The 8,572-nt window shown below is 31.6% G+C and overlaps 1 long non-coding RNA gene across 2 annotated transcripts; it reads left to right on the top strand.

Annotated features, from left to right (window-relative positions):
* Window positions 1-1,161: 1,161 nt before the first annotated feature.
* On the top strand, window positions 1,162-2,592 carry LOC149255590 (uncharacterized). 2 transcript variants are annotated; one of them, XR_016266388.1, is made up of 3 exons: window positions 1,232-1,726; window positions 1,819-2,051; window positions 2,163-2,592. It is a non-coding gene; the product is annotated as an uncharacterized LOC149255590 (long non-coding RNA). The 2 variants fall into 2 exon arrangements; XR_016266387.1 differs by having other exon boundaries at window positions 1,162-2,051.
* Window positions 2,593-8,572: the final 5,980 nt, after the last annotated feature.

Below are 8,572 nucleotides of genomic sequence, written 5' to 3'. Positions count from 1 at the left end.
ATATGGATGAAAAATAATATAATGATTCAATCTAGATAAATAAGGCACATTTATCACAAGCAGTACAACAAGAAATTGAGTATATTGAGTAGAAGGTGGTAAATGAGTGTGAAGTTATATCATACAAAGAGGTGCTTAAATCCATCTCTCATTGCATATCTGGTTTGGGTTGAGAAAGAGGGGGGTGCAACCAATATCTACTCACTATGGAGTTGTATTGGCAACTCAAAGAAATGTTGGAGAGAGTTTTATTTGATCGGAATGAAAATCGAGATGAGTTCCTCCTCACGATGGAGGAACAACATTTACTCTATGAAATTATGGATTAGCGCCTACAACAAATTGAGTGAGTCCTCTTCGACGACAGCAAACGCATGGGAACTAATAATTCATGTCTCATCGTTTCCATAACTTATCTAGTTGATGTCAATTAGTTGTTTTTTCTTGCTACATCCTACATGCATATGTTTTTGGTTTTATGTTAAGTTAGTCCATAGGGCCATGTAGCGCACTTTTTAGTCTTGTTTTAGCAAACATATCATAAATACTTCATCAATTTTGATGAACTATTACTCAAGCCTGAGATTCTACCTTTGATCTAGTTTCGAGATAAACAAACCATGACAACAATGTGAACTTTTTGATCATATGTAACTTAAATAATTATATTAAAAAAATTAAATTAAAATTTATACTAATATAAATAAAAAATAAATTACTAAAATTTATTATATATCATTATTCTTTTATAAATAAGTCCGGTGAAAAATAATATAGCATATTATTTTCCTAATTATTTTCCTAACATATAAACCAATTGTATTTTTGTTTTAAATAAAATATTAAAAAAAAATAGCATGCTCCAACGTAAATTATTTAATGTAATTGTTGTTTCCAATCTTCCAATATTTGTGTGAACTATATCCTATCACATATTTTTTTATTTATTGTAATTTAATTATCATATTTTTTAATTAAAATTTGATGGCTAAATCATGAATTTTCTCTTTTAAAATGGGTTGTGTAATACATAAATAAGTTTGAGAACCTTGAAAACCTTAGGAATCATTGAAATTCGCAAATTACAAAAATCCCCACAAAACTTCAGAGAAAAACAACCAAAACCCAAACAATAAAAACAAAAAACATCCGATAGTTGGACCACGCGATGTATTTTCCCCAGTACAATAATAGGTAAAGAACTCATTTCCCAGTACAATAATTGGCAAAGATCCTTTTCCAAGAATTTTTTTAACTGAATGTGGAAGGATGGATTTTATTTAAAGGTCTGATTTAGCTGCACTGTGCTGCATATCAAGCTCCCTCGCACACCTGCTGCAGAAATTGGACACCAAAATCATTTGTACGGCTTCCTGCTTCCTTTAATGATGTGGTGCAGAAGATTTCAACCTCTTCCATAACTTCTCCACTTGAAGAGGGAAGCCAAAGATACCAGAAGTAAATTGAGAACGCTTCTGATTTCTCCTCCTCCTTTTCGAATGGAAGAACAGGGCAACTGCCTCTTCTGGTCTTTGAAGTGTTCCAACACCTGTGGTATTAATGTATAATGTATTGACCAGCAATGTCCGCACAAAGATGGCAGTTGGCAGCTGTCTGTAAGAAATTTCAAAGCTTGGAGTTTGGAGGGCCAGCATTGTTGCTGATCCGAACTCAACTGTCTTAGGGTTTCGAACACTTCAACGACATGGATACCAGGTGTTTTCAGGTATAGAACCACATCTTATTAACAAGTCACTACCTGTAGATATTGATTGTTAATATTTAATATCGGAGGTGTTGGAATACTTCAAAAACCAGAAGGTGCAGTTTCCCCGATTTTCCATTCAAAGAGTTGGGGAGAGTCCCCAATTTATTTCGGACGTCCTTCGTTCAAGTGAGGAAGTTATGGAAGAGGCTGAAATCCTCTCCACCACATATTTTAAAGAAGCCGTCCAAAAGATTCCGCCTCCAGTTTTATAGCACAGGTGAGGCAGAGGGCTTGATATGAAGCACTTAAAACAGATCTTTAAATAAAATCCGTCCAAGTTCAGGTACCCTCTGTTATTTTACATCTGTTTACATCTGCATCTAAAGTTTTTAATGATTTCTTTAAAGAACCCTCAAACATTGAAAATTTTCACTAAAGGGTTTTGGATTTACAGAAATGGCCGTGACCCCTAAGCAGCCGTTGATAATGACAATGAAGGCAGGTCAGAAGTCCGCCCCGGCAACGGATGGTTTGAAGAACCCCATAGGCTCAGATCTGACATGATTGTTCTGCGTGAGGTCCGAACGTTTCCATATTGTGATGGAAATGATTGGCAAGACAAAAGGGCTGAAGCGTAAGAATTTGATGAAATATCTGACTGCCAAGTCTTTGATGGCTGGTAATTGTTTGAAATAATGCATTTGAAGTGTTTCAAGAAATTCTTGTTCAGCAATTATTTTAGCAGATCCTGATGCCAAGGATTTCAGTCTATGATAAAGATGATATCCGGAAATCATTATTCATGAGTGGGAATTTAACATTATGTGGTTGATTTGTGACAAAATTTTAAGCTATTCTATTAATTTATAATAGACTTTTGTGTAGACTTTGGTGTATCATCTAGGCATTGTAAGTAAAGTTTTCTTTATAAGGTTAAATAGTGGGAGGATATATTTTGGTTATATGATTATTACATAAACATAATCTGGAATTTGGAGGTACAATTTTTGGTAAGAATGTGATTTCTTTATTTAAAGTATTTATTTGAATGAATTATTTAAAATATTTATTTGAATGAATAATTTTTAATTTAAAATGTGGTTTTGAATGTATAATGGATTCAGTCCATGAAATAAAAAGACTTTGCAAATTCTAACTCAACTTGATGATTCTTAGAAATCTTTGTCAAAATATAGACTACACTTTGTCATATAGATAAAAATTCAACTCTTATATTGACATCATGATGTCGTGTGGCTATTGGGTATCTTTTAGGATGGAGTGGGTCATGCATTGAAACCTTCACTTATTTTCTAGTGTCTATATGGTAAAGCAAAATGAAGAGGTGTTAATGATGGAGATCATAGCATTAGAGGTTACTTATCCACATTCTTTATATAACAAAATTGCTGCTATTTAATGAGTTGTGGCTTCTAAATTCTATGTCATATAATTGGATTCATTCATCTTGGACAAAGATTTATGAAAATTTTCGTTCTTTTAAAAGTTTTTTGTTTATGGTTTTTTATCATGTTGATTATTAGATAGTTTTTTAGATGGTCCTTGATTATGGGGAAATACTATGCCTTTTATATTTTCCAGATTTATATCCTCTATGTTAATTACTACAATCTTGGTTTGGGTTCATCTTTCTACTTTGCCATCACATTTATGACATTTATTCATGTTTGAAGATATTGTAAACTCCTTGGGCACTTAAAAGCAAATCAGAACTTGGGAGAACTTTGGTGGGACTATGTACATATTTTTACATTTGTGTGAAGCTAGACCTTGAAAGGTCCTTTTATATATAGTGTTTCTCAAATTATGATTATGAGAACACAATATTTCATTATTAAATATGTCATCTCCTAGGCCCTATACAACCTACATGCCCCCAAGCTCGAGCTCATTATTTTAGAAAATAATGATAGAAACTAAAATGGTTGGAATTTTCTAAAAATTGAACTAATCACAAATGTCAATTAGGGGATCCATATAACCAAAAATGATATAGATAGAATTTTCTAGCAAATGAAGGTGATAAGATTAAGGATCAAAAACCACAAATGTCAATTGGGGAATCCATTACTCAGGCAAGGTCAACATTGAAGACATTGATACTAATCTTTGTTCCTCAAAGGCATCAATTGTTCTTAAAACCTTTTTTAGTGGAACAAAGAAGCTTCACTTTTTTCCTCAAAGGCATCAATTGTTCTTAAAACCTTTTTTAGTGGAACAAAGAAGCTTCACGGTATTGATCTCTTCCATTCTAACAAAGAATCAACCCCCTTTATAAATCTTGTTATACCACTTAACTTATAAGTAGTTTATATAGATTTTTTTAATGAGAAGGCCAAATGATAAAAACAAAAATTCATTATTTCTCTAAGAATAAGAAATGATTTATGGACTAGCTATGCTTTTTTTTTTGTTACCATTGTAAGTACATTTTTTCATATCTAAATTTGGCCTTATTTATTGGTAACCTTGGTTGCATTGTTTCCACAATTTCACAAATGTTGATTTAACTAGTTGAATTGGCCCTAGATCTAGAGTAGTTTTTTTATTACTATTTTTTTATTACTAATTTTATTTTAATAATGTATTTAATATATTTCTTTATTTATTAAGTTATATACATGTTTTTCAAGGTAGATTATCATTAAATTAACACACATTAACACAATGCCATCTTTCATTTTTTTTCAAAAAATCATTTTAATATTTTTGGTTTCCTTTATTTTGTATGAAGTATCAAATTTTAATATTTTTGTATTATTAATCACATATATTTTTTAAATTCACCATTTTTTAATTTATTAATATGATTTTTTTTTTGTAGGTAAGCACCCACGAGGGATTTGAGCCAATGACCTATTGCAAGGAGTGTCTTAAAAGTGCACCCATTCACTGTCAATCCAAAGCCCCTGAGCTTTATTTAATATGATTTTAATTCATGAGTTTTTATTTAATATAATGTTAATTCATAAATTTTGCATGAGGTGAATTTTGAAACTCAAAATAAATCTTACAATTAAAAAGAAAAATGTCTTATAAAATATCAATTTATAACAACCAATCACATTTTCAAAAATGTCATTATATATAAGAAATTCACATTGATTAAAAATATTTATTTATCATATTATAAGTAGGGGTAAAAACCCATAATTAACTATAATGATAATTGAAAAAAATACTAAAAAATCATAAAATAAAAATATTTTATTTTTAAATATTCACACCAATTCAAAATTTAAATAATAAATATAATATATTCTATTTTAATTCACTTCAAATCAAAATTTAAATAAATAAATATAATATATTTATAAAAATTGAAATAATTGAATTGTCAATTCAGAATTTTATACTAAATATACTATATTTATAAAAATTGACATAATTAAACCTTTAACTAATATATTTCATGTATTAGAGGGAAACGTTAAATGATATATTAAGTCTTTTTATTTCCATATTCCATAACACCTCACATATACATTAAGTGTATTTTATATATATCACTTCAATCATGACTATAACATATATAATATTATACAACATTTCTCTTTATGTTATTTTTTATATTTAGTTGAAGGTTTTCTGTTTCAATTTTATTAGCAGAAGGCTTTCTATTTCAACTTTAGGTGGAGGTAAGGTAGTTGAAATTTTTTAAAGATAATTAGATGGCTAAGATTAACTCTGAGGTGAATATGCCTAGAATATCCTTTGTATTAGTCCCATATTTATGACTCTGCCGAGAGGGAGCATGGAGTGATGACATAAAAATATTTTAAAGGTATAAGAATTAGTGGAAACACCAGAGGTGGACCGTTTCCATTCTCGTGCATCATGGCGCTCATGCGAAGTGTTTCGATTATCATTTGGGCCCAACGATTATTGTTTATTGTTTCAAAAATCAAAATGGAATTAGTTGACCACCCTCTTGTCTGAAATTTGTTACAAGAGGTGGAAAAGGAATTGTTTCGACTTCATGGGTCCTATCACTCGGCCTTGTGAGGTCTCTATTTTTCACAGGATTATGGACTCCTTGAATACCGATTATTTTGGTGATAATTCTCTGAACGAGTAAGGGTCATTACTGTGTGGGACATTGTGGTGGCAATTATCTGAGTGAGCAAGGCCAAGACAATGACTGTGTGGGGCTTCTGAGTAGCAGGGCTCTAAAATTAGTGTCTCTTCATTAAATTTTGTGTAAATTTTAACACATAGAGACCAGTTGGCCCGGTTTAGTTATGGATGGGACAACCCAAGTTTTTTTTCTCTCATTTATTCTTCATTTTCAAGGAGTAGGTGACATTTTGTGATTTAGTTTTGCAGGGAAATTATTGCAGTGTTAACAACCGGTTCGTGGATGGTGAAGGGGAATCAGATAAAATTACGGGTGTCGAATGATGTTTCAAAATATGATACAAATTCACTGGAAAAAGCTATCCACAATGAACTCTACATTGCTCCGATGAAATCCTTTCGAGTTGGTAGTGTTATTTTTGAATTAGTTTTGCCCATGTCTTCGTATGTTTCCATATGCTATTTTTGGAGGCTATTCAACCCTTCAGTTTTTTGGATTTGTTTTTTTGTGACATGGAAATAATTGGTTTGTTATACAACACAATAGGTACAGATTGTATTGAAACTCCATCAAGTTGAACTAGAACCATTGTCTCACATTTCAACTATGATAAGAGAAGTGGTAAGGTCTTTGGTCCGATTACAATTTCTAATTCAAGATCAAACATTTTGAATTTAGCTTTTAGATTTTTGACACGTAAAATCATTGTACATCTATTGTGTGAACGCAACTATTGTAATAAATTTCTTGTAATTTTTTGTTGGTGCAGATTGCAGATGCTAGGAAAATGTATTTTGATCATAGCACTCTGGTTGTCCATCATGGTAAATCATGATCAACTGTTAGATCCCTATAATACTAGTGTATTCCCTCATTGTTATTGTGACTAGGCCCGTTATTTTTATTGTTGTGTCCATGTAGTCCCCATATTGTTATTATTGTGCCCCATAGAAGCCCACTATTATTACTGTTGTGCCCTTACGTTATTATTGTTATGTCAGCTCTGATTATATTGTGACCCCTTAGACTCCTATATATAAAAAGAAGGTTTTTTCATTTGTATCATCCAAGAATTGTTCATTTATGTAATGTAAAGGAGGTTTCTCCCTCAAAGAGGATAAGTTTTAAGTTTTTGATCTATTCATTTGTGAGTTGGTTTCATAACATTTGGTATCAGAGCTTTGGATTCTATGGTTTCACAGCTTCATCCATGTCATCATCACCTTTTCGATATAACTTTTTTTCTACGAAGATTTAAAAGCTGAAATTAAAACCACATGGATTCGAAATGTTGATGAACCTCGTGTACAAATTTCATATCTTTTCTCACCATATTTTTAGAGATATGATTGAAGGAAGTTAGGGTTTTTGTAGGCTCCATAATTTCATCTCAAACAGGTGACCTTGGGGAAATCGTCATAACTTTCTCTCTGAGAGTCAGATTTAAATTTTGTAAAAAGTTACATAAATAAGAAGAAATTTGGTCTGTTGGGGCTCATTTGCAAAGCCGAAGGTAAAAACAATCACACATGGCACTCCATACAAGTTCTCTCTATTGAACTAGTATATAATTAGGTCATCCTAGGAGATTGGGAATAACTATTTCTTGAAGACTCCAATCTCGATCAGACTTACGTTGGAAAGAGGACTCATAGGGATACTAACATTCGAAATTTTAGACCTTGGAAATCTGCAATTATAGTGATACAACAGATTCAATATCGTGCTCCTACAAAGCGAAAAAAAGCATAGATTTTAAAATTTGTGTAAGTTTTTTTTGAAATATGAGTTTGAAGTGATTCAAAGGGCATAGTGAAGCATAGTTATCATTAATTGATGATCCAAAGAAATAAAATGGAAGCACCTAGTAAGTAACCCAAAATATCTACTATGACACATGAAGAAGAGGAAGAAACACAACATGATATATCAAAATTGTGAGACCAAGTACAACAAATTTTACTCTCACAAAAAGTAACAGAAGCTAAGATGGATGGTTTGAAGAATGGAATGGAAGCTAAGACGGATGGTTTAAAGAATGGCATAGAAGCTAAGATCATGGTATAGAATCAAAATTGAAATGTAACATGGAAGATTTGAAGAAAGACTTGATAAAGTTGCCACAAGAAATGTTTCCTAATGGTGAAAAGGTAGTAGAGGAAACTCATGCTTCAAAATTTGGATCCTCCATGTTAATTGCTACAATCCTGGTTTGGGTTCATATTTATACTTTTCCATCACATTTATTACATTTATCCATGTTTGAAGATATTATGAACTCCCTGGGCACTTAAAATCAAATCAGATATTGAGAGAACTTTGATGGGACTATGTACATATGTTTACATTTGTGTGAAGATAGACCTTGAAAAGGTCCTTTTATATATAGTTCTTCTCACATTATGATTATGAGCACACAACATCTCATTATTGAATATGTCATCTCCTAGGCCCTCTACAAGCTGCATGCCCCCAAGCTCGATCTAATCATCTTAGAAAAGAATGATAACAAATGAAATGGATGGAATTTTCTAAAAATTGAAGTAATCGTAAATGTTGATTAGGGGATCCAGATAACCAAAAATGAAGTAGATATAATTTTCTAGCAAATGAAGGTGATTAGAGTAAGGATCAAAAACCACAAATATCAATTGGGAAATCCATTACTCTAGCAAGGCCAACATTGAAGACATTGATACTAATCTTTCTTCCTCAAATGCATTAAGTATTCTTAAAACCTTTTTTAGTGGAACAAAGAAACTTCA

The sequence above is a fragment of the Pinus tabuliformis genome, chromosome 7, assembly GCF_031772625.1.
Source record: "Pinus tabuliformis cultivar Carrire ecotype Pingquan chromosome 7, CPIR1, whole genome shotgun sequence".
Lineage (NCBI taxonomy): Eukaryota > Viridiplantae > Streptophyta > Pinopsida > Pinales > Pinaceae > Pinus > Pinus tabuliformis.
The sequence above is the reverse complement of the archived record's forward strand: the minus strand, read 5'-3'. Positions and strand labels throughout refer to the sequence as shown.